Here is a 7,172-nt window from a genome sequence, read left to right on the forward strand (position 1 = left end):
CAAATTTCGTCATAGTGCGAGACAATTAAGGGGTTTTTAATACGTGATGCTTTACTTCTGATACGCAGTGTGCTTGTCTTACCGCGTCACGTGGCTGCAGCGAGACCAGCAAGCATTCAATGTTGCGCTGGGCATTGCTCATAATTTTTTGTGCAATTTTGTCATATGATGACATGCTTGGAGACCGTGGCTGTTATTTGAAGGCAAATGTTGATGGTGTTGGGACAGCAACCAGCCACAAATTTACTTTCAGTTCCTTTATTCAGAGGGTATCGATACCGGTTTCGAATCGTTATGATTCATCTTCAGACGGTTTACATGCTTTCCTTATAACATGTGGTGAGTTTTTTACAGATTAACTGTTGTGAAATGTCGGATTGGAGTGTTTGTTTTCATAACATTCGTCTAACAGATGTGAATACATTCCCACAGCATTCTTATTGTTCCACACGTAAGTTTTTCTCATTGAACGCTTTAGATTTGTTACTGTTGTTCTTTGTATGTGTCAAAACATGTGGTGCGTGGTAGAAATCTTTTCAGTGACAAATGTAAAGTGTTCAGTGGGAAAAATTTACGTGTGGAACAATAAGAATGCTGTGGGCATGTATTCACATCTGTTGGACGAATGTTATGAAAACAAACACTCCAAACCGACATGTCACGAAAATTAATCTATAAAAAAACGCACCGCATGACATAAGGAAAGCATGTAAACCGTCTGAAGATGAATCATAACGATTCCAAACCGGTAACGGCACCCTTTGAATAAAGGAACTGAGAGTAAATTTGCGGCTGGTTGCTGTCCCAACACCATCAACATAATTTTTTGGCTCTACGGTGTATAGTATCTGTCTATAACTCGCAAATAAAATGAATATCGCTGGTGATGAATTTTTGCTTCCATTATGGTGGAAGAAAATAAATTTTATAGATGACCAGCATTTCTGATACTATTTGATATAACAACGTCAAAAGTGTGCGGAAATTAAAACCCTTCGTACAACTGGGCTATCAACATAGTTCTTTTGCAGTCTTGAAACTGTGATAGGTGGCTTCCTTGTTCCTTTTTTATGTAGCTTTCATCTGTAAATGATGCTTCATTTAATTTTAACATTGATGGTTAATATTAATTTCAGTGTTTACTGGATTACATACTGAAATAAAAGTTTCATAGGTAGAGTGCGCACCAAGTAACTTGGTTTGTACCTGTGAAGACGGCACTATAGACACTATAGGGGAGGAAACAGCTGCGATGGATTAGCCGAGCGGTCAAGGGCGCTGCAGTCATGGACTGTGCGGCTGGTCTCGGCGGAGGTTCGAGTCCTCCCTCGGGCATGGGTGTGTGTGTGTGTTTGTCCTTAGGATAATTTAGGTTAATTAGTGTGTGAGCTTAGGGACTGATGACCTTAGCAGTTAAGTCCCATAAGATTTCACACACATTTTTGGAGAAAACAACAATAGCGATGGGTTCCAGAATGAGATTTTCACTCTGCAGCGGAGGTGCGCTGATATGAAACTTCCTGGCAGATTAAAACTGTGTGCCCGACCGAGACTCGAACTCGGGACCTTTGCCTTTCGCGGGCAAGTGCTCTACCAACTGAGCTACCGAAGCACGATTCGCAGGAGAGCTTCTGTAAAGTTTGGAAGGTAGGAGACGAGATACTGGCGGAAGTAAGGCTGTGAGACCGGGCGTGAGTCGTGCTTCGGTAGCTCAGTTGGTAGAGCACTTGCCCGCGAAAGGCAAAGGTCCAGAGTTCGAGTCTCGGTCGGGCACACAGTTTTAATCTGCCAGGAAGTTTCAATAGCGTTGGGGTTCCGTGGTGAGCGATCATGAGCAGTAGAGGAGGATCAGTTCAACAGCTGAAGATTATGTACAAATACATGTCTCGCATAAATTGTAAGCTACAGCTGGCAAGTCTGCAAACTACCGTATTAACAGTTTACGTCAGTACAACCGATGATCTGACAAGTATAGACGTTCCAAGTCAATAGCTTCACACTAGAGTACCGAGAAAAAAAGTCAAATAATTAAAGGATCAATCAAATCAAAGCACGCCTGACAAGCTGTCAAACATGAAACAGGAACGCTGTACAAAAAATGTAGCGTATTGGACAGCTTCTTTCTAACTTATTCGTCCGTTCCTGATTACAAATGACGTCATGTTGACCTCGAGGCATCAGGCTGAAAAGACAGCTGCTTAGAAAGTAATTTTGCTATACGTATCTAACGATAAGACTAAGAGTTCAGGGTACTACATTTATAAGTTTGTATTAAAACGGAATAGGGGAGGAACAAACAAGTTACTACGAGCACTATAACCCACGCTCATATGACATGGCTGGGTTGTCGTATCAATACCATAAATAGGACGCACAAATTTTAATAACGTATTATATACAATGCAGTGTACAATCCCACACAATATCAACAAACACACAGCGGACAATATTAGACAAGAGTTATGTGAAAAGACACACAGCATGTACGAATAACTTGCACTGTTTGAAGGGAAGGTGCAGTACGCCCTGTGGTGGCTGGTTATTTCCTTAATTGTACAATTAACATTCAGAGTCATTAACAATGTGTTTGACTTTAACACTTCCTAATAATTATTTGCAGTAAACGTAAGTTAACTGAAACGTTTTACTGAATTGTGGACTTGAACACTGCTGTAACTTAAACACACGTTACGGAAAAATCTATCATCGCCGTAATTAGTTTCACGGCAATACATCCTCGGAACATGAATGATAATATATGTGATGTGTTACCTATGAGTGTCGGAGTTATTGATTTTCACTTCATATCGTTCGATTTTTGACAGAAAGATGGTTATGTTCGTATTAGGTTGAATGCATTTGCTTCACTCTATTTGTGGTAATCTACATTACTCTAGAAAAATCGTACAGAACTGTGCAATTGCGAATAAACTTTAGAGCATTGAACACAGAAATGTGGTTCATTCACTGCTCACGGAATGAAAACGTGTAACAAGAGAAGCACTTTCACTTAATTAGTAATGTCATTTCACACATGCGAGAGAAAACGTGGATTTAAAGTACTAATGCGCTTAACGTCTCGTGGCAGCATCCCGTGAACACCTTCACTGTGTAACACAACACCCGTTATAAAAGTACTGGAAAACGGTATGCACTTCAGCGGCCAGTCTTACCACTCCCCAGTCGTTGTTACTTAATTTCGCCAACTGCAGCATATTTATTAGCATTTAGCTCCATCCAATAAATATGATTCCATATAGGATACTGTAGTTCAGACGGCGTAAGAAAATCCCTGACTGCTCAGAGAGCTATTGCCAGCTTTCTACCGCGAAGCGCTAACGACTGCAGGCGAAAATAGTGGCATCTACGGCAATGCGACGTTTACAAAATCACGTTACGTTATTGGCTGAGGTAGGCTGGTGAAGCTGCCACGCCCAGCCCACTGCTTCTGTCAGGGATCAACTATACTCTCTTTTTACAGTTAGCCGTAAAGTAGACCAAGCATCCTCTACATGCCATTTCATCATTGCAAAAGCTGCTTATTCAGTAACTGTGAAATATCCTGCCAATATTACACGTATCGAGAGCGTAATTTAACATAATTGGTGGCCCCAGAGTAGCATTGTATACGGTAGCATATTAGCGACTTTCTTCAACCACTACGTCCACTACTGATCTCTTCTCACTCTAACAAATAATTCCCTGAATAAAGTGGGCTAATAAGCAGCTTCTTGTCTTTTGGTACTTCCCCTAACTACTACACATGTCCGGCTTACCTATGAGCGTTAGCCTCTCTCTAAATACTCCCACATCTACCATAGTAACATTTAACCAGTTATTCTATACACACCACTAACAATACTTTTACAATTAACAGAAAATTTTGAACATAATAGTCTGTTGCAACAACATTCGTTGCTACATATAAAGATGTATCTAAATACCCTTTACAGGCTGAGGACAGGTTCCTTTCACCAAGTTAAGAAAAAAAAAATGCCTGCCAATATGGGCTCTAAAACGCACACCTTAGGAGCTATGAGCACTTATTCATCTTTGATACTGTGAAAGGCATCTCTTCATCTGCAAGCTCTTTGCTTTCCATACTTTCGGAAGAGGAAGTATGGACAAAAACAAGAAAACAACATCCAGTAAACATGGGCTCTAAAATGTACATTTCGAAAGCTGTGAGCAGTTGCGCTTTTGTGGAACACATCCTCTCTATTGAACGTGTGCTCATACCTCTTAAGGTATTACTCGACTTGTTTTCCCTTGCTTTATTCTATACTACCTGCTCCCTAAATATGGAAAGCAAAGTTTTCTACTCACAGTAGACGAGATAAGTTTCACAGTACTGAAGACGTACAAACGCTTATAGCTCTTAAGGTATGCAGTGTGGGGCTCGTGTTTACTGTATATCTTGTTGTTCTTTTGGGGTAAGCAACGTGTAATCAAAGTGTGTAAAAAGAATTCGGTTACACCCTGTGTGCAGCGAATCAAAAACGGCAGATGGTCTGTTATAATAGTTGCCGCTAGATGGCATCAGCTTACAAGATAGCACACTTCTGGTGCTTCCTCTTCAGTTAGTGCCAGTGAAGAAGCTAGCTTCCTTGTACAAAACAGCGTCAAACGATTGATAACAAATGACGTAATGTGTTACGTAAGGTTTCAAATTATGCTTAAAGTTTGTTGGAAGTAGCTAAGTACTGACATTATGACACACTGTATGAGTATATTCTGGGTAGTTTGCACTCCATTTTAAGTCCCCGCCCCCTATCCTACGCTCCAGAAATCCCAGCAATCCCTCCAGATTCACCCGGCTCCTTAAGATTAACCCCTCTAAAAACTAGGCGATCGTTATAAGATGCACTACCCGCACCTTCCGTATCCATAAGTTCCACCTCACCGTTTATGACTGCTCTATCCAACTAATCAACACACTGAAATACCTTTTACTAGCCATCGACTGGCAACTACAATGGAAACTCCACGCACTAACTATCCAACAGAAAGACCACAATAGACTAACTGCTCCCATGATCTTCACACGTACAAATCCCTGACGCGCCCCATCCTTTACTATGCGAAAGTCCCTCCAGACCCTCGAAACGCCGTGCTCTCCATCTCACTTTCCACACCCACTTACCTTCCCCCACAAGGATCCCTTACCAACTCATCAAATTTCCATCTCTTCTCACTCAAACTGAACCCTTGTGAATTACCTACACTGTCTGGAAATTCGACTCCAACGATCCTGTTGAGTCCCCTCTCCTTTCCAACCATGCTGCTGCGCCTCTACCTACACATCCCTCCAACCCTTCACTGGCCCACCATCCACGTCCTCTCCTCAAAAAATTTCAACTCTCTCCCTCACCTGGACCACGAACTTACCCGCCATTTACCTGTGCTACCACCTCTGAATTCCCCCTACCCTCCCCCCTCCCCAAAAGCACCCTCTTTCTCCTCTCCCCTACTACAACTCCTCCTGTTCCCCTTCCCTTCACCCGCCATCCCCTTTCCCACTCTGATCTATAGATCTTAGAACAGCTATCCGTCTCTCCTTGTGGCTTACAGCCACCCCTGTCTCGTCACCACCTCTTACCAATCCTCAGTCCTCATTACCACCACTCTCACTCTTCCATCTCCGTCCACACCCCCCTTTCTTTCCATCTACAATCCACCTCCCAGGGTAAGTCTTTTTGTAGTTTTAGTGAAAGTGCAAAGTGCTCCATTTTTAATTATTAGTGTACCTTCTGTCACATTCAGCATGTTTTTTCAAGAGTTTTTTTTTCTTTAAGTACTTTTGTCAAGTGTTTAACTGTGCTATCTGTCCAGAATCACAGTTTTTAAGCAATTCGTTAAGACAGCTATTACTTATATTTCTCCCATTCACGTCACCTTTTGAAATCCCTTAAATTCAGAGTACACATGTTTCCTTTTTGTTTTGTTGTAAGTCTGTGTTGATTTCTACTGGCTGAAGAGTGGGTTATTTGTAGCGCTGGCAGCCCTGCCTCCTGCCCACAGGGTGCGAGGGGGATGAAATAAAAATAAAGGAAAAAGTTCATTTTAAGCACAGACATTTGGTAGTTCCGTAGCATGTGTCGATAGTCCTTCCTTTGTCGGTGTAGTGTAGTTTTCGACAGTCTTTTGTATGCTGGGTGTGGATCTGAGCCGAGTTGTTGACACTTCGCTCTCAGCTCCAGACTGTGATGGCTTCGGTTACACAGCTTGAAGCTGCAGTGGGTGGGTATCTTTGTTGTAGGACTTCCAGAGGGACCCACAGTCCGCCAGTTGGTCCACACGCGTGGCCAGCCCAGTTACTGCTCGCACTGAGTTTGAAGCCTCACCTGTGGTCGAGTGGGAGGTCGCCTTGGGGCGTGGCTGGCTGCAGAAAACTTCCCGCGGGGAGGGGGGGGGGTTTACAGTAATGCCTTGTACTGTCCCACCAATTAGACTCAAACCATTCGTAGAAATAACGCAGAATGAGTGGACGCTAGCAACACTGTGACACATGGGAGAGAAAGCAACGCCGGCCGAAGTGGCCGTGTGGTTAAAGGCGCTGCAATCTGGAACCGCAAGGCCGCTACGGTCGCAGGTTCGAATCGTGCCTCGGGCATGGATGTTTGTGGTGTCCTTAGGTTAGTTAGGTTTAAGTAGTTCTACGTTCTAGGGGACTGATGACCACAGATGTTAAGTCCCATAGTGCTCAGAGCCTTTTGAGCCAACAGCGGCAAAGATTATGCTCTAATACGTCAGCGATACGATCGTGCTAAACTCACGTGGCAAAGAATCTCAAAGTGTTGCCACAGGCTAACTGCCACCAAAGCCAATTTCAGTCACAATGAAAAACAGTATGCACAAGAGTATGCGATGGATAGAAAACAGACATTTCATTTTAACACGTACAGCGGCAAACTAATATCTTCCACTGTATGAATAGACAATACGACGACGCACTTCGCTAAGCAACGGCGAAACCAGAATATGCCACCAACGTATAAAATGAATGAATACAGGCTGTCTGACCAGCTCATTCCACTTAAATGCTTTCCTACCAAAGTTTCAGAGTATCATGTAAACTCATCCAATCAATGTGTACTTTAAGTCCTTTTATGTAAAATTAGGTATACGTTCAACTTCCACAGATGTAATTTAATCTTTACCTATCAGTTGCT

This window comes from Schistocerca nitens, chromosome 5, assembly GCF_023898315.1.
Source record: "Schistocerca nitens isolate TAMUIC-IGC-003100 chromosome 5, iqSchNite1.1, whole genome shotgun sequence".
Taxonomy (NCBI): Eukaryota; Metazoa; Arthropoda; class Insecta; order Orthoptera; family Acrididae; genus Schistocerca; species Schistocerca nitens.